At 41.7% G+C, this 19834-nt stretch overlaps 1 long non-coding RNA gene across 1 annotated transcript in view; it reads left to right on the plus strand.

The window, feature by feature from the left end:
* LOC111545052 overlaps window positions 1–17933 on the plus strand; it is a 101089-nt gene extending 83156 nt beyond the window's left edge. The window contains exon 2 of the long non-coding RNA XR_002732327.1: window positions 16780–17933. This is a non-coding gene — a long non-coding RNA (uncharacterized LOC111545052). The remainder of the gene's footprint in view (window positions 1–16779) is intronic.
* The last annotated feature ends 1901 nt before the right edge of the window (window positions 17934–19834 follow it).

The raw sequence follows: 19834 nt of genomic DNA on the forward strand, positions 1-19834 counted from the left end.
TACCTCATCATTAACAATCATACTATCCACATGAATTGTTGAGAAAACAGTGAATAAAATGAGGCTTAGAAAGGCAGGTCACTAGATCCCTGTGCTGTGTTCTTTTTACCTCAATGCACATTTTTTGTGTTTCTCAAAGTACCTAGCTCAGTATGTTGGTGGAAGTTCACAGTGGAAGTTCAACAACTATTTATAAGATGGGGGTGATGGTGGGGGAGAGGGAGAATGAGGAGGCAGGAAGAGGAAGAAGAAAAAGAATAAAAGAAAGAAAAGCATCAAAATTCATAAAAATGCTTTTATCTCCATAGATGTGAGTGCCAAGACTTCGTTTGTCTTGGCATCCTCATATTTTCTCAGTATCCCAAATAAGCATGCCAGTAGAGCAGGTCTGCCATGGGAGAGGGCGCCTAGGAGTTCTCATGACGACATCATGTTCCAGAAAATCACAGCAGCAGCGGCAGCAACAGCAATAGCTGCCCCCACATTCCTCTGGAAAGGCTGGAGCGTTGTTTTGTGTTGTTTTAGGCTCCCTGCCCCAGGAAGCATTATTGGAAGGAAACACTCCACCCTGACCCTCCCAGCTCCCAGTGCTGGCTTGTGGTCAGTAAAGTAAATGTAATTTGTGCCTCTTAAGAAATGTGGGACAAGAGACTGCATGGAGCACTGCCAACATGACAGTGGAGGTGCGTCAGTGGGCTCGGTGACAGGTGGCAGAGGCCAGCGGTCTGGGGAGTCACTTACAGTCACGGAGGCTTTTTCTCCCAGCCATTGTCCATTGATGGGAATGTGGTAGTGGGCAGCCAAGCCACACAACGGGAGCCTGGAGAGAGAAGTCTAGTGCAATTTGCACATGAAATGCGTTATTTAAATAGCTACGCAATAAGTCAATATCCCTAGGAAGAATTTGCTTATTGGCTGCCTTCTTTTTTTCTGTTTTTAAGCGAGTCTCTTAAAGACACTTATTTTGGCTTTACACGCACGCTTAGGCTTGTCTTATTCTTTTAATTCTGAAGTTCTACTGTTCAACAGTTAGGAAGGAACTGGCTTTGAATCTGGAAACAAGAGCAGGCACAAAGACAATGAGATAGATGGTGGGCTTGTTTTGTGGACGTGTGTTAGAGAGAGAGCACCACTCATGTACAGAAGAGAGGTTTGAAAGATTGGACATACAAAGTGGAGTCTAAGCCAGACACGGTGGCTCACACCTGTAATCCCAGCACTTTGGGAGGCCTGGTGGGTGGATCACTGAGGTCAGGGGTTTGAGACTAGCCTAGCCAACATGGTGAAACCCTATCTCTACCAAAAAAAATACAAAAATTAGCCAGGCATGGTGGCACACACCTATAATCCCAGCTACTCTGGAAGCTGAGGCAGAAGGGTTGCTTGAACCCAGGAGGCAGAGGTTGTAGTGAGCTGAGATTGTGCCACTGCACTCCAGCCTGGGACACACAGAGCAGCAATACTCTGTCTCAAGAAGAAAAGAATGACCCCAGCACTTTGGGAGGCTGAGCGGGTGGATCACCTGAGGTCAGGAGTTGCAGACCAGCCTGGTCAACATGGTGAAGCCACATCTCTACTAAAAATACAAAAATTAGCCGGGTGTGGTGGTGCGTGCCTGTAATCCCAGCTACTCAGAAGACTGAGGCAGGAAAATTGCTTGAACTGGGAGGTGGAGGTTGCAATGAACTGAGATCATGCCACTGTACTCCAGCCTGAGTAACAGAGCGAGACTCTGTCTAAAAAAAAAAAAAAAAAAAAAAAAAGAGAGAGAGACAGAAAGAAAGAGAAAGAAAGAAAAGAAAAGAAAAGAAAAAAGAAAAGAAAAGAGGTCTAGCTGGCAGCACCAGGGCCATCCATCAGCCAATAATGGGATTGGGGATGGCTACTGCTGGAAAAAACTGCACACTGGGATTGCCTCTTGTCCAATATATGGCATCTGCATTGATTCTAAATCCTCCCTACATGGAATTAGGCAATGGTGTCCTGGTATGCTTGTTCTTTGAAAAGAAAGAGAAAGAAAAAAGATCCTGGTCTGTAATATTAGCCAATATTTCAGTGTAAGTATTCTGACTGTGGCCAACTTCCAGCTACCTGCTCAAAAGATTCCTGAATATTTAACAACCAGCTCTCTGGGGCTGGTACCCACAGCTCCAGCATACCACTGGCTAAGATACAGATTGCTACTCACCACTTCCAGGCTTTGGCTTTGCCACTATTAGCTGTATGCTCTGTAGCAAGCTCTTAATTTCCTCAAACTGCAGTTGTCTTTTGAAAAACGGGAGCTGAGATAATGCAGTAACACTGCTTGGTGTCTCTGCTGAGCCTACACCACTCTTCTCTAAGAACTGCATCCTTCCTGGTGCTCCCTAATGGTGCCATATTCCGCCTGATTTTTCAACTTCATTTTGGAGTCTGACAGATATCCCAACTGCTTCCAATAAATGCCCTTCTGCACTCAAGCCAGTCTGAGTGGGATTTTGTAAGTTGCAGCCAAAAGCACTCTAAGTAAGGCAGAAATTATTTCCAAGACCTTTGTGAGTTCTGATATTGCACCAATTGTTCTGAGTGTGGTCTGCCGACCAGCAGCATCAACTTCACCTGGGGACGTGTTGGGACTGTCAGTTCTCAGGGAACCACCACAGACCTACTAAATCAGAAACTCTAGGGATGGGACCCAGCAACTTGTGTTTTTACAAGCTTTCCAGGTGATTCCCATGTGTACTCAAGCTTGAGAACTGCTGCATCACTATTCTAAGGATGGTATGACTTATTTGAGAAAGGCATTTTCAGACTGATCCAATTTTCTTTTCTGATCAATGAAGGTCAAAAGTTCATGTTTTACTGGTAAAAAAAATTGATTTTTATAAACGAAACATATGACCATTACAACGTGAAAGACATCAATTTCGTTTTCTCCTTTTTTCCCATTGTAGTTTCAATGGACAGAGACATTTCAAAGACTAGCCCAAAAGAATATAAGGAGAAGAAAAGTGTAGAGAATGAAAATACTGCCAATAACTAAGCAGAAGTAAAAAATATGCAGCAGATAATTTCAAGATACTGAAGGTCAGAAAGAAATACAGAACAGGAAGCCCAGATGCTGTGTGGTTTTTGCATTGGAAAAGATTTCACAAAATGTGCCATTAACACATTGAAGTGACTAATCATTTCTGGCATTAGGAAACCACTTAAGAGTCCACTAATGACTGATTTACATAAGTACAGTAAAAAGTGAAACAGGAAACTTTGACTTAACTTCATCCTGACATATATCAAAAGCATAGTTTTCACTGTTAGATTTGGAGAGATGTGGCTAGATAGCAATTTTCACTATAAAATAATCTTGAACAGTCCATTCAAATGGATAGAGCCTGTTGGTAAGCTGGTTGTTTGAAACTAACACTTTTTTTTTCTATGGAAAATCATACCTTTGGAGAGCAGACTGAAGACTGGACGATGGAATCCTTAATGGAAGTAAACTGGAGGGCTGGTAATTGGTAATCGTGCAGGTGATTGGGAGGAGAGGGGCCCAGGAGAGGAGCTGCACTGGGTAGAGAGGGTACATAGAAAGAGAGAGAGTGGAGGGAGCGGAATCAGGGAAGGACAGAGTCCTCTAGTGGGAGGAATGCAGGCTGAAAGGGGCTCTCTTTCCAGAAATGTTACCAGTATTGGGTCTGAGGGTAAGGGAAGGTTCTGCAGCTGAGTGACTGAGAAAAACAAACTGTATTTTTCACCGTGCTTACACTCACACTTCACTTCTGGCTGCCAAATGTATAGGGGTTATTCTGTGTGGGAATAGTTTTCCGGTTCTCTGCAGACACCAACTGGATGTCCAATTCCAGGCTGCACTGATGAATACAGAGCACAAACCCCGTAAGACTGCCTCCTACATCAGTGCCAGCAGCAAGTCCCAGCTTGTGATCTGTACTTTGAATCAAGGGTTCCCATGACCCCCTTCTCAGGTTCATCATTTACTAGAACAGCTCACAGGACTCAGGGAAACACTTGTGTTTACTGGTTTATTACAAAGGCTACAGATAAACAGCCAGATGAAGAGATACACAGGGTGAGGTCTGGAATGGTGCAGGGCACGGGAACTTCTGTCCCTGTGGAGCTGGGGTATGTCGGCTTCTGAGCACATGGACGGATTCTTGTTCACAAACCCAAAAGCTCTTTGAGCCCTGTCCTGTTGGATTTTTATGGAGATTTCGCTATATAGGGTATGATTGATTTAAATCATTGACCATAGTGATTAACTCAACTTTCAGCCCCTCCCTGAAGGTGAGAGGCTGGTGCTGAAACTTCTAACCCTCTAATTACATAGTTGTTTCCCCTGGCAGCTAGCCTCCCTTCAAGGTTCTCCAGGAGGCCCTAGCCATTAGTCATCTCACCTTAGCATACAAAAGATACCCTTCTGAGATTACATCAAGATTATATTATAATATTTCTTATTATAAATCACAATACCTCAATGACCAAATAAGTTTGTTATTAGTATATTGGATAAACAAGTTGGAAACTGCCGTACTTGCCAACCACTGCTGTGCCCACACTCCATTGTGGTATAGACCTCTGAAGCGAGTTTGAATAGCACAGTGGTTATGACTATTGGCGTTGCTGTCAGATGGATGCTGGTTGGAATCCCAATTCCTCCATTTATCTGCTGTGAGACTTTGGGCTAGTTACTAAAACATACTGTGTCTTAGTTTCCTCATCTGTAAAATGGTCATGATAAAGTAACAATAAAAAATATATATGGTCCCTGCCACCAAATATGTATATAACGTGCCACCACCACAGAGTTCCTAAACTTTTGTAATTTCCTGAATGATAGAGGTGCTAGGTACATTATTGTTCTAACATTTAGTCTGTGATCCTGATTCCTGATACAAAGCTTCTAATTCCTTGGAATTTTTTGGGTAATGGGAGCTTCTTTTGTTTGAATAAGGCAACTCTTGTTAGACTCCTAGAAGGGGCTAGTCATCAGAAAGATTAAGCTATGATTAGAAGGTTGGAATTTTCAGCCCCATTTTGTATCCTCCAGGGAGGAAAGCGGGGCTGGAGATTGAGTTACTAATTGGTCATTCCTATATAAAAATCCCTCAACTATGAGTTTCACGGAGCTTCTGGATCGGGAAGCATACACAGAAGCTGGGAGCATGGTACATTTCAATTCCATGAGGACAGAGGCCCCTTTTGTACCTCACCCTCTGTATTTCTTCATCTGGCTGTTCACCTATATCCTTTATCCTATCTTTTTTAACACAATAAACTGGTAATGGTAAGTTATTGTTCCTCTGCGTTCTGTGACTCTTCCTAGCAAATGATCAAACCTGAGGAGGGTCTTGGGGGAACTCTGATTAATAGCCAGTCCATCAGAAGTACAGGTGACACCTAGGACTTGTGATTGGCATCTGAAATGGGGGACTGTCTTGTGGAATTAAGTCATTAACTGGTGAGATCTATGCCAACTCTGGTTAAAATCAGAATTGAATGAAATCACAGGACATCCAGTTGATGTCCTGCAGGAGAATTGAATATGTGGGGAAAAACCCCACATACCTGGTCACAGAAGTGTGTTGAATGTGAACATACAGAAAAAGTTTATTTTTTCTATACAATAAAAATAATAGGGTTTACCTGACAAAGTTGTTTTGAGAATTCAGTGATATATTGCATGTAAAACACTCATCACACTGAGCATTTAATGTATGTTAGATATTGTCATTTGTAATTAATCATTGAGATACCTTAGATGATTCTCATTCTTTTTGAAAAAGGTAGTGATAGATCAGAGTTTAGTTAGAGAGGTCAATTAGCTAACACATGTATGAAGTATAAAGAGGACTTAGTTAATGGTTGTAAGAAATTGTATCTACTTCTTATGTTAGTTGGTGGCTCACATCTCTGAATCTTCACAGAAGATCCTACCAATAAAAATTCATATTAGGAGTGTGATTTATAGGAACTTAGGAATTCTAGAGAAAATAAACATAGGAAAAACTTCCATAATAACTTATGATGCAGAAAGAGGTATTTATTATTACAGTGCTTATTTCCTTCAATATGACTGCTGTTTAAAGGAAATAGGAATTGAAAACAAACCCTGCTAGTAATGTAGGGAAGCTGCCTGGATATATTTAGCCAAGGGCCTAGCTCTTCTAACAGCCCCAAATGCTAAAAATATTCACGAGTGTGGTTTTTGCCTTCGTTGTGCTGGGTAAATATACGTATACACTGCCCTTTAGGGTTTTTGAAATGCTTTGAAATACCTTCAGAATTACAGCTCTTTGGCTCCAACACAGAGTCCTTGTGGTATGGGGGCAAAGCAATCTTGGTTAGTATGTGAAGCTAACCAAGGGATATGCATTTGAAGCACATCCCTGTGTGGAGTCTCTGACTTTCATCAGAGACTTGGGGACAGGTTCTATTGGTGCATCCATGTTTACTGCAAACTTCATCCCTGTAACACACCCTTAAAGTCCAAGTGTGTGCAGGGCAAAGGACCAACTTCAAAGGAACATGAATCCTTGTACCAGATCGAGTTTGAGAGCTCTCCCATTCATTTCTCTAGGTCTGTCCTGGTTAGTTGTACATCCTCAGTCACTGCATGAGTTCCCAGGAGGACCAAGATGGTGGAGTCAAACAAGGAGTAATAAATGGAGAAATTCGGGATATGACTGGAGGGCCAAGATGGTGGGGTCACACCAGGAGTAATAAATGAAGAAATTCGGGATATGACTGGGAGATTGGGCCAACAGAATTTACTAATGGAGTGGATGTGACATTTGAGTAAAAGAAAAGATCAAGGATAACTCCAAGATTTTTGACCTGATCAAGCTGAAGTTTTTTCCTAAGATGGCAAACACAGAGTGAGGAGCAAGTTTTGTGAGGGGAAGTGAAGGACTTGGTCGGGCCACTCTTATAGTGTCCTATTGCGCTGTGAAAAAACCCACCCAAACACTGAGTGACTTACAGCTGCAATTTATTATCTTTCATCTTTCTGTAAGTTGACTGGGCTTAGCTGGGTGATTCTGTTTTTCGCTTGCAGTTACAGTGAGACATCTGGGGCTCACTTATATAGCTCTCTGCTGGGAGCTGAGCAAGGACCATCCATGGCAGTGCCAACATATGTTGCTTGGCCTTCTTACAGAGGGGTGGCTGAGTTCCAAGAGGGAGTGTCCCAAGCGGTTGCATTCCAAGAAAGTCAGGTGGAAGTTCCAAACATTCCTATGGCCTAGCCTAACAAGTGCACAAAGCGACTTCTGCTGTGTTTTATTGGTCAAGCAAGTCACTATGGCCAGACCCTATTCAAAGGAACGAGAGAAAGGCTTCACCACCTGATGCGAGAAGCAGGGAGGAAAAGAGCTGTTGACAACCATCTTTGGACAACCTCTATCACTGATGTTGTAAATTTGAAATACGTCTTGATATTCAAGTCTGGAAATCAAGGAGAGATTGGGTCTGGGAACTGGGCAGGAACTTTTGTAATTGTGGGACCAGCCCAAACTGAGCCTACTTCATTGATAACAAAGTGTCGAGTTACCTTATAGGTATAACAGAGCTAAAAACCTGCAAGTCATATAACCTGGGCATGTGCTATAGAAAAAGCTTTGACCTCTAACAACACCCAGAACCAACGATCCCTCCTCTCAAGAACCAAGAGGACCGGCCCATGACTGGAACATGAACAATGGAACGCTTTCAGAAGGAGGAGTCCATTGGCCTGGAAGATCTGGGGCCAAAGTCTGCCTCAACATACCTTACCGTAAATGACCAAATTTGAAGTCCTCCAATCAGACCAAACCAATGTTCCCAAATCCTTTCCCTTGCCCTTCAGGCCCATAAAATTACCCCAGACCCCAAATCAAGGAGACAACTTTGAACCCAACCCCTGTCTTTTTGCTGGCAGGTTTTGCAATAAAGCCTTTCTTTTCTCAAAAGCCAGTGCCATAGTTATTGGCCTCTGCACTCAGCAACCCCATTTGCTCCACAGCAAATTCCTCCTCAGAGATTTCTGTTTGGAGCATTAGATCTAATGTTGTTAAATTAGAAACAAAATGCCTTCCTGTGTGTGTGCTTTTTTTTTAAGTGATCGATTTGGAATTATGTTATTCTGTTGGATATGTCTGTGGTAGCTGATAAATGAACTACATATTTTAATCATACGTAATATTTATTAATTGTTTAACACAATACCTCATGTTAAGCAGCTACTCTAGACAAGTGTTGATTATGGTTATTAGCTACATATATGTTTTATATGTTATTAGCTATATACATATGTTTTATATTTCCTTATTCATGTTCTTTCTAAACCAGATAGATGTCCCCATGCTGGGGCTCCATGATGCACTAATCTGGCTGTATTCACATTGAGTTGATCGTTCTTGAGGTTGTACATCAGTTCAGATGACCAGAATATTAATGTGTGCACCACTTCTCAACTTGGAGCCTTCTGACATATCCTCAGAGCCCATTAAATCTATAAAAATTTAAAATGTGTTTTCCTATTTATAATACTATTAAAGTAATAAAAATACATTCTAGAATCCCTGCATTAGAGGAGCCTGATTACTAGGCCTTTAGTTTAACAAAACGTGACTAGAGTGACTCCATCTTAAAGTTCGTAGCTAGGCACTCACAAAGCACCTATAAAGTGAATGCTTATGGTCTGCAAACAGTCACATTGTAAGCTGACTGCTCTTATAATTGCAGAATATTATGGCCACACAGAACATCTCCCACAAGGCCTACAAAATGTCCGGATGTCCTAAGAGTGCAGCTCACTTTACTTAAATATAATGTTAATGGGCAGGCTTAGGTTGAAGGATTAATGGTCATTGATGGCACCAATAACCCCTGCCTTCAGTGAGCACATCTATACATTCTAAGTATAATTATAGCTCTATAGTTTCTTATAAGTAGAGACACCAACAACGGACGGCACGTTCTTCCTCCTGCTTTCTGAGGATGCCATACTCAATAACAGAGTAGTTCCTAATAAACTTGCTTCTTTCACTGTGGTCTGAGATTCACCCTGAATTCTTTTCTATGCAAGATCCAAGAACCCTCTCCTAGCATCTAGATGGGGACCCCTTCTTCTGGCAACATCTTGACCACCTCCTTTTACTGAAGTCCCCCATACAGTTTTAGAGGGCATTTGCATTAAACATATGGTCATGTTAATACCAAGGAAACCCACATTCTATTACAATACACATACTGAGGTTTTGTGGTCATTGCACAGAGAAAGGCAGTGGGAGAACGAATGGCTAGGAACATCTCTAGGTGAAGCTGTAAAGACTGCAGAGCTGGCTGGAGGTACAAATTCAGTCAGTGGTTTTGTTGTGAAATCCTGTCTTCGTATATACAAATTAGCAATGATCAATTAGCAATAAATACTATAGTGAAAAACCACGAATTTTCTTTCGTTAAACAGCATTTTTAAATTTCAATATTGTATTTTGGAGTGTGCTAATTGGCCTTTCAAGAAAATGGATCTATTGTTTTAAAAAAGCTTTGTTTTTTAAAAAGAAAAACAGTAATTACAGTAACAATAATGGTTCCAGGGCCGGGTGTGGTGACTCACACCTATAATCCCAGCACTTTGGGAGGCTGAGGCGAGAGAATTGCTTGAGCCCAGCAGTTCAAAACCAGCGTGAGCAACAGAGTGAGACTCTGTCTCTATACAAAATTAAGCATTTAGCCCAGCATGGTGGCATGTCCCTGTGGTCCCAGCTGCTCAGGAGGCTGAGATGGGAGAATCTCTCGAGCCTCATTAGATAGAGACTTCATTGAGCCCTGATTGGCCACTGCACCCAACCTGGGTGAAAGAGAGAGACCCTGTCTCAAAGTAATAATAATAATAATAATAATAATAATAATAATAGTTCCAGTGGCCAACATTTGCAACAAGTAAAACTAAATACATCAGTTTATTTTCTACTATTAAACCAAACATCAACAGGTTAATGGCAGCAAATAACATCAACCATTACTCTGAATTAATATTGATAATTTTCATTTTGTTAGTTTTGTAGTTTAGTTTGTGTTTAATTTAAAGAAACATAATTAAAATGATTTGTCCACACTAATGATTTATAATATTTTTTCATTTAAAGGATTACTTCATTACTCATGTTTAAGAAACAGTGACATAATGAATAACCTCCTATAAACCCAAGAAACATTCTCAACATCTGGCTAGTAAGAGAGTTTAGAAAACCCACTATAGGGCTCATTTTTTTCCTCCCAAAGATGTTGATAGACTTGGAAAATTCTGGATCTAGTCGGTTTTTGTTGTCGTTGTTTTGCTTTGCAGATATTTAAACAGATGTTTAATGGAGGAATTTGCTCTTTGTGCTCCAATGAAACCAATCTACTTTCAATTCTAAGAATGTGCCAAGCTCTTTCCCATCTCAGCACCTTTGTACTTACTGTGTCCTCTGCCTGGTCTAGAGCACTGATATGGTTTGGCTATATGTCCCCACCCAAATCTCATCTTGAATTGTACTCTCATAATTCCCACATGTTGTGGAAGGGAGCCAGTGGGGGATAATTGAATCATGAGGGCGGTTTCCTCCATACTGTTCTCGTGGTAGTGAATAAATCTCACGAGATCTGATGGTTTTATCAGGGCTGTCTGCTTTTATGTCTTCCTCATTTTCTCTGCGTGCTGCCATCCATGTAAGATGGCACTTGCTCCTCCTTGCCTTCTACCATGATTGTGAGGCTTCCCCAGCCACGGGGAATTGTAAGTCTAATTAAACCTCTTTCTTTTGTACATGACCCAGTCTCAGGTATGTCTTTATCAGCAGCGTGAAAATAGACTAATACAAGCACCTTCCTCTGCTTTTTGCATGGCTGATCCTTTTTAATCCCTAGGTCTCTGCTTCAACATCCTTTCTTCAGACGCCCTTCAGTAACCACCCCTGTCTAAAGGAGGTGGTTTATTCTTATCCCTCATCACCTTCTTTATTTCCCCGCAGACACTCGCAGGATCTCTTATTCTTTAAAATGTTAATTTTACTGATTCATTGCTTGTTTTCCTCATCAGGCTTTTCCTCATGGTTTGATGAGGGGTTGGGGGAGGAATAATGGTTCCTTAAGGCCCTGTTCTACTAGACAGTAGGCCAGATCATCAGCACCTTAGTCAGGATAAGATCTATGTAAGTTGATACTCAATTAATAGACTCAATGATTGAAAGAGTGACCTGTTTTTACACCTCAGATTTTTATCCATTCATTTTTAAATTCTGTTGAGTTATATAGTGAATAATTACCATTTTTATTAATTCTAACATGCATATTTCCTTCATCATTTAGTATCTCTAAAATTGATCTTAACAATTGATATCATGTCCCTTTTTTTGGTGGCTCTCTTTTAAAACAATGCATAAAACAATGTGCATCTTACACACAGTGTGGATGGCATTTGGGAGTCCACCAAATAAGATAACTCTATGTCTTTAAGGCAATTGGCTAACATTAATTTGTCCAGTGAAGGAACTTAGACACACCTTGCCAGGAGTCAGCCACTGTAGTGCTTTTCTGCAAAAAATGGCCACCAACAAACCCTGTGTACCATGCAGCTCTTTCAGCCAAGAAGTGGAGTCTTTCTTCTCTGCATGATTCTAGGTTGATCCTGAGATCTACTTTGGTCAGGTCAGTAGAATGTGGGAGAAGTGACACTGATTCCTGATCCTTGAGAGCATTTCCAGTTCCTTTGGTGAGCCAGCTACCTCAATGTAAATACGACTACTGAATGATGAGAGACCACAGAGACAGAGTGACAGCAAGAGTGAAGGTCCGGGTGAGGGAGTTGGGGGAAAGATAAAGAGAGAGAGAGAGAAAAGAGAGAGGTCCTTGGAGGAGTAGTGAGCTACCCCCACCATCAGCCAGCACCAATGCCTAAACCCGTGAGTGAGGTCATCTTGGATCTTTCAGCCCCAGGCAACACCATGTAGAGCAGAGGTGAACCATCCCTAGTGAGCCCTGTCTGAATTCCTGACCCACGGAATCAAGAACAATAAAATGGTTTTTGTTTTCAGCCACTAAATTTTAGGGTAGTTTGTTACACAGCAATAAATAACTGAGACATCAACAGAGTTAGAAGTTAAGTCCTACTAACTGTTCTCTCGGTTTTCTCCAATTTGGAACAAGTTCTCTCCCTCAAATAAAGAAATAAACTTTAATGATGTGAGCCTTAGTAAAAGTGCCAATGTTTCTCCCAGATCAGATTTCCTGGCACTAACAAAACAATCATGAAATGCTATAAGACGTCATAGTTCAAAACCAGATTCCACGGGGGGATTATCACTTCCTCAAATCACCTTCCTACTTGCAATTATTTCTGTTCAATGTGATGGTGCCTCATTGAGTATCTGGGGCTCCTAAAAGATATTTTCCTGCATAACTTCATGTAAAACCGTATAATCACCATGAACGCCCATCTAAAAGTGTCCACTGTTTCTAAATAACTTGATTGCCTAGCCATGGCAATTCCATAAGAGAGCAACCTTTGAATGACAAATGTTGGCTCAAGACCATTGTTAGTAGGATGATCTGGATTTGATAAGCATCAGAACTACTACGGCACAGGAGTGCCCCCCAAAGCAACACTCTGGAGAAGTACTGAAGACATCTCCCCTGAGAATTGCCACTTAGAATAGCCAGCCTGCTGACCAAGCAGGATCTCCTCAGTGTGTGGTAGTTTCTCAATCGGAAGTATGAAAATCAGGAACATTGCGAAAGGGAGGGCAAGAGCTCTGAACAATTAATATCCGGTGAAGTGTGAGAGGGACACTTGAGCTCCTTACTTTGCAGTAACAACCTTGGAATGGAAAGCTATTTTGGTAGCCAACTGTGGAAAGTGAACATTAACCAAATAAAACCATGGGGTCATAAAGCTAGGAATGTGCAGGAATTCATGAGTCTGATTTTCCTCAGCATATTTGCTCTTTCAGAAGAAATTTTCCTCTATTGCTCCATGAAATATGAGTGTGTGTTTACATTTTTAAATAAGCCACATTATATCATTAGGTCCTATTATTCCTAATCCACAGCTCAATCCATGAATGCAATCCAATAACTATAATAACTGTAACATTTATTTAAAAGTAAACACAGTACCTTTTCCTCTGTGTTTGCCCAATCTTTTTTATGGGACACTAAAATTGAGAACGGAGTATCTTCTTTCACCTTTGACTGACACATGAGGCCTTCTCTGGAGATAAGCTGGGGTTATAAAACCTTCCATGAGTGAGAGGCTGAATCCATCAGTCATCTCAGAAAACCTCACAGCCAGTTCTACTCCATATGAAATCTGTCTGGGCATCAATCTACTGACGGATGCAATGAAGATGCAGATCAACACTATTCTTACTGTGATTCAGTGGAGTGTCATACTCAGCATTGGATGGCTGCATAACATCCAGGAGAGACATAAACTTAAGAAGAAAACTTAGGAATGGAATCATTATCAAGAAAAAACAAACCACAAAGGAAAGGTGAGTGTGTATTGGAAAAGTTCAGCCTGACAGATACCGCCCTAGATTCAGTGATTTGCCAGGAGGCAGAAAGAAATGTATCCTTTCCTATCAAGTGTTAAAAGCACAATATCATTTTGTCATTGTTGCAAAAACACATTGACACTCAGCAAGAAACCCCTTCCTGAAGTTCCTGGGCTTTTCCCTGGACCCTTCAGCAGCCCTGGAGGAAACAATGCCAGATATTATAGGCTATGCTTTATAAATTCTCAGTTGAAGCTTGGAAATCACTATTAGTTTTTCTTCAAATAAGTCTAGAAAAAGTAGGACAGGTTTCTTTCAAGCAAAGAAAGTAGGGAAATTTTTTTTTGATGGAGTCTTGCTCTGTCTCCCAGGCTGCAGTGCAGTGCATGATCTCGGCTCACTGGGGAGCCACAGTTTGGTACTCAGAGTTGGGCTTGAAACAGTTGAGCAACAACTCACTTTTCTTTATCTTCCTATGCATTTTCAGCAGTCATCATGATTCACATGACATAGTTCCTCGAAAGACCAAGAAAAAGTCACACAATACTTCCTATTTCCTATGGTGCAGGGATACACATATTCTTTCTTTCTTTTTTTTTCTTTTTGAAAAAGGCTGTCGCTGTGTCAACCAAGCTGGAATGCAGTGGTGCAATTACGACTCACTTCAGCCTTGACCTCCTGGGCTCAAGAGATCCTCCCACCTCAGCCTCCTGAGTAGCTGGGACTACAGACACATGCCACCACACTTGACTAATTTATTTACTGTAGAGATGAGGCGGGAGAGGGGTCTCACTATGTTGCCCAGGCTGGTCTTGAACTCCTGGGCTCAAGCAATCTGCCTGTCATGGCCTCCTAAAGTGCTGGGATTAGTCGTGTGAGCCACTGTGCTCCAGCCTTCATATTATTTATAACTACAGCACATAGTTAAGAATGTCTGGGACTTCGGAGTTGGAAGCATTAGGAAATATTTCTGTGATTATGATGGGTGCAGCACACCAACATGGCACATGTATACATATGTAACAAACCTGCACGTTATGCACATGTACCCTAGAACTTAAAGTATAATAAAAAATATATATATATATAGATACTGGGCAATAGTGTCCGTTTCTAATTTATTTTTTAAACTATTATTTTCACTGCAAACAAACTAAAAGATAGTGACTTTTAGGCCTGGTGCAGTGGCTCATGCTCACAATCCCAGCACTTTGGGAGGCTGAGGCAGGCAGATCAGTTGAGGCCAGGAGTTCAAGACCAGCCTGGCCAACATGGCAAAACCCTGTCTCTACTCAAAATACAAATATTAGCCAGGTGTGGTGGTGCGTGCCTGTAGTCCCAGCTACTCGGATGGCTGATGCACAAGAATCGCTTGAACTCGGGAGGCAGAGGTTGCAGTGAGCCAAGGTCATGGCGCTGCACTTTGACCTAGACTACAGAGCAAGTCTCTGTCTCAAGAAAAAAAAAAAAAAGATAGTGACTGTTATAATAAAACCGACTTCTTAAACGTGGAGGTAGAAAGAGTTAAGACTTTGCATGTATATATATGACACTAATCCGTATCTAAAATTTCATATTATGGATTAAAATTCTGAAATTTGGGTTTCCATTTAATGGTGTAGTTAGAAAGAGAAATCCAATCAGGATATAACAGGATTATAAAACCACTATTAGTCCAACAATTCTCAAAATGTGGCCGGGGACCACTGGGGGTCCCTACGTTCTTTTTGTGAGATTGCAAATCCTGCCTTTTCCAACTATACATCTGTCTAAGACTTGACTTTACTGTGTAAGACTGGATTTTCTTTTTATACTTCAGTCAAAACAACATAAGTAACAGAAGTAGATATGAGATTTTAGCCATCTTCTCTGAGACCAGACATGAAATAAATTTCTATAAATATAACACAATGCCAATCTTATCATTGCATTTTGTGGGGTTTGGGGAAAATATAGTTACTTTTCATGAAAAACATTGTTAATGTTAAAAAATCATTTGTTATAGTTATTTTAAATGAATGAACACATATTACAGCCATTTCTTACTTTTAATTTCTAATATAATAAACATTAATACATATAAATCACACATACAAAAGCTCTTTAAGGTCCTCACGAAGTAAGTTTTAAGAGGGTAAAGGGGTCCTGATATTGAGATGTTTCAAAACTCCTGTGTGAATCCCGGTTCATTTTCCTCAAGTTAATTCTTTGGACTTAGTACCCATCCAAATCCCATTTCTTTAGCTTGAGTTTGTTACCAACTCTACCCTCTTCATTTTCCCTCCCAACAGTATGCTTATGTGCAAGGGTAATGTAAAAATATTTAGCACATTATGGCATGGAAACCCACCAGTGAAAACATTTGCACAACCGTAAGCAAAGATTCTGACTGAAAGCAAAAAGTTCAGTCCCCCGTCTCTGAACTTCTAGGTCTTTCCACTTGTAAATTCCATCTGCCTGTGGATATATGAGAATTCCCTCTCTCATCCAAAAGACTCTCCTGCTTACTGGTGAATCCTGGGGGGCTGGACATAGTACCTAGCACACTGGAGGGACTCAGCTGGAATCTGTGCATGAGTCCATATTTATCTGTCCTGAGTGCAAACTCTGCCTCACTTAGTAGTGTCCCTCACACCAGTGTGGAGGAACACAACACAGGGTTCCGTTATGGCAATGAGACTGAGAACAGTTACCAGCCACTTTCATCACCAACCTAGATTGCCCCAAGGATATGGAGCTTCAAATGGTCTAATATTGTGCAATGTCTTAAACACCTGGATGAGATTTGTTGAGGCTTAAGGAATGGGTGAAATGCCTCAGAGATCTATGTTAACCAAACCAGTTAAACCACCCTAGTTAAGACGTAGTTAGCACATCGCTTAGCATGCACCAGAATGAGTTTGACACCAGAAATGCATGGAATGTATTGAGATGCCGTATTTTGGTGAAATGAGATTATGAGAACTGGGAAATCCAGATTCAGGGGATTTCCGAAGGCCTGAGGCAAGACTATGACCACCAGCTCTGCACACTTTGAACTCTCCCCAAGTGAGCGAGCGTGTGATTCCGTGGGCACTCATTCCTTCCTTCTTAATATTATGGAATGAATTGTGCACCCACCCACCCTGAATTCAGATATTGAGGTCCTAGCCCTCAGTACCCAGAATGTGATCTTATTTGGAAGTAGGGTCTTCACAGAGGTAATCAAGTTAAAGTGAAGGGGGGCCGCTAACCCAATAGAACTGATTTCCTTATTTTAAAATAGGGAAATTTGGACCCAGAGATACATTCAGAGAGAAGATGATGTGAAGGCACAGGAAGAATGCCCTGTGAACATCAGGACCAATGCCTGCAAGCCTAGGAGAGAGGTCTAGAACAGATCCTTCCCTCGCAGCCCTCAGATCAAACTAACCCTGCAAGTACCTGGATTTTGGACTTCTGGCTTCCAGAATTAAGCAACAGTAACTTTCTGTTGAAGCCATCCAGTCTTGAAGCCACCCAGTCTGTGGTGCTGGGTTACCGTGGCCCTAGCAAATTTGCCTGCGGCTTTCCGAATCACAGCCCCGTTTTGTCACAGGGGAAGAATTCTAAGAAGTTCTTTATTTGGCCCAGTGAGGGATAGAATAATGAGCATTTCCCTCGTCACAGTTCTGACAACTGCCTCGGTCACACACGGCTTAGGAGACTGGCCACTTCCTCTGCCTTCAACTTGCAGGAGACTTCAATAATAAATGTGTAGAAGCGTTTGGTCTTCTCAATGCTGGGAATCCAGGAAGTATGGCCTGGCGTACATGGAAGCCAGTCCCCTAATGACCTCATTGACACAGACCTCATTTGGGGATCTTCTTCTCAGGCACTTCCCCCTTAGCTCCTGAGGCCAGAACCTGACCCTGCTGTGTCTCTCTTCCATGCATCTTTTGCCATCTCTCTCTGCTGTCTGGAATCTGCAACAACATGAGGGTGCTCAGGACTTTGATGTTGCTGCTGACCTCAGCATGCCCCAGTCCAAACCTACCCTTTTCCTCCTGGGCCCACATCCGCTTCTGCTCCCCACTTCCCCAATGTCTTCGTTCTTTTCATCATATGCTGACCAAAGAGTCATCTTTAGGCATGCTCTGTGTCCCTTCTGCTACATCTACTCTGTTGCCCCATCTCCTGAATTCTTCCTTCTGATTTCTTCTCACTCTTCCTTCACCGTGGGTCAGTCCACTGGGGCCCCATGTCAGGACACTGGATGACACTGTTTGGACATCTGGAAGGATTGGGTAAAGGATACAGAGAAGTCTAAGGAGGGATAGGGTGAGTCCGGGATGACTGTGGATTAGGCACCTGGTAAAGCTAATTGGGGGGTGGGTAAGGAATGAGGTGAGGGTATCTATTGCATATATTTTATGGTAATAAAAGGGAGTTGAAAGGTCAGTTGCTTGTTTTTGGGAATTAAAAATGAGCACGAATGTCAAAATGTGAGCAACTTTGCACAGAATGGCAATATCACAGTGTCATGGATCATCGCAGAAGCCTTCTCCTTGTTGCCTGCATTTCCTTCCTCTAATATTGTACACACTACCACCATATTTAAATATGCAATTCTGGTTAAATGCACCATTTCATTTATTCATATAGTCAACAAACATTTGCTGAGCATGCTTCTCATTATTGAAATTTAGTAGAAAATGAGACTGAGTGAATCCCTATTATTTTCCTACCATTCCCTCCAACAGCTCCCGCTCCAAATCATTCTTTTAGGCTCACTCTTAGTCTTAGTCACCACATATGTGCATGTGTGTGTGTGTGCATGTGTGTGTGGTGTAAACATATGGCAAATACATAACTAGGGCCCCAGATATAGATTTGTAACTCATTTATTACAATCGAAATGAAGATAGTAAAGGGTAGAGATGCCCAATGGTTACTGTGGTGATGAGCACTCTACGAATAGCATTATTCCCCTTTGATGGCATTTTCATTCATAGGATAAAATGGAGAAAATATGAGAACATTTCCAAAAATGTGGGAATTATCCCCTCTGACATGCCATGCATTTGTTTTCATTTTTCAAATTTTAAGCTTGAGAACTTTTAAGCTGGCTTTTTAAAGTTTATGCAAGGAGAACAAACTTAGTTGCTTGGTTTACTGCTCTTCTAATTCCTTAGATTTGTAATATAAAGCAGCATCCCATTTTTAATTTTGAAAGGCAAAGAGCTATGCCATTGCCCTCATCCTTCTCCCAATTCCACTTGTTTGATACTCCCCAGCACCAGAGATGCAGGCTGTTCTAATTTCCTCTCATCCAAGTGCAGGGAAACTTTCTCCCAAGTTTTCTCTCTCAACTAATAACCATAAGTTTTTGGAGAGGTCAATCAGTTCAAAATATATGACATTTTAGGCCAGATGTGGTGGCTCATACCTGTAGTCCCAGCACTTTGGGAGGCTGAGGTGGGCAGATCACTTGAGGCCAGGAGTTTGAGACCAGGGTGGCCAAGATGGCAAAACCCTGTCTCTACTAAAAAATACAAAAATTAGCCAGACGTGGTGGTAGCTGCCTGTAATCCCAGCTGCTCGGGAGACTGAGGCATGAGAGTCACCTGGACCTGAGGGGGCAGAGGTTGCAGTGAGCTGAGATCACACCACTGGACTCCAGTCTGGGTGACAGAGCAATATTCTGTCTCAAAAAAAAAAAAAAAAAAAAAAAATGACATCAAAAAAGATTAATCATACAGACCTCATAGAATGGTCAGAGATAAGTTATAAACTGCTGGGTATTTTCTGGATTTAAACCAACTAAGGCAAAAGTTTGGTTTATATTGAGCAAGCATAAAGATGGATATAATCTGTGACTGAGTGCTCAATTCATCACGCTCTGAGTCTCCATTCCAAGACACCATCAGCTGCATAGACTTGGAGGGGGTCCAAGGGAGGAAGTTGGGGGTGAGGAAACCAGTGGAAAATGCCCAGTTTCATTTTAAAGTCTGTTGAAGGGGTACGACTTGTCTGAACTTCTTTGAAAGGTTTTGGAGAAATACCTTGCACATGACAATTAGAGAAGTTCTGGTTATAGTAGCAGGAACTTATTTAGATTGTCCCTGGATCATGAGTAAGAGGACACAAGAAAGAGAAGCCTCTGGTTAAGATATTTAGAAAGATGGGGTAGAAAGATGGGCCCCTGGGTAGTTGGCTATTGTCCCATAAATCAGGGCCCCTCACCTTCTGGTCAAGCCCTGCAGCCCGATGGGCAGAGGGGCATGTGTCAGCCGTACTTGACACATGGTTTTAAAGCCAACACTTACTGAATGAGCAGTTAGCAGGTACCAGGCCTAGAA

The sequence above is a fragment of the Piliocolobus tephrosceles genome, chromosome 8, assembly GCF_002776525.5.
Source record: "Piliocolobus tephrosceles isolate RC106 chromosome 8, ASM277652v3, whole genome shotgun sequence".
NCBI lineage: Eukaryota > Metazoa > Chordata > Mammalia > Primates > Cercopithecidae > Piliocolobus > Piliocolobus tephrosceles.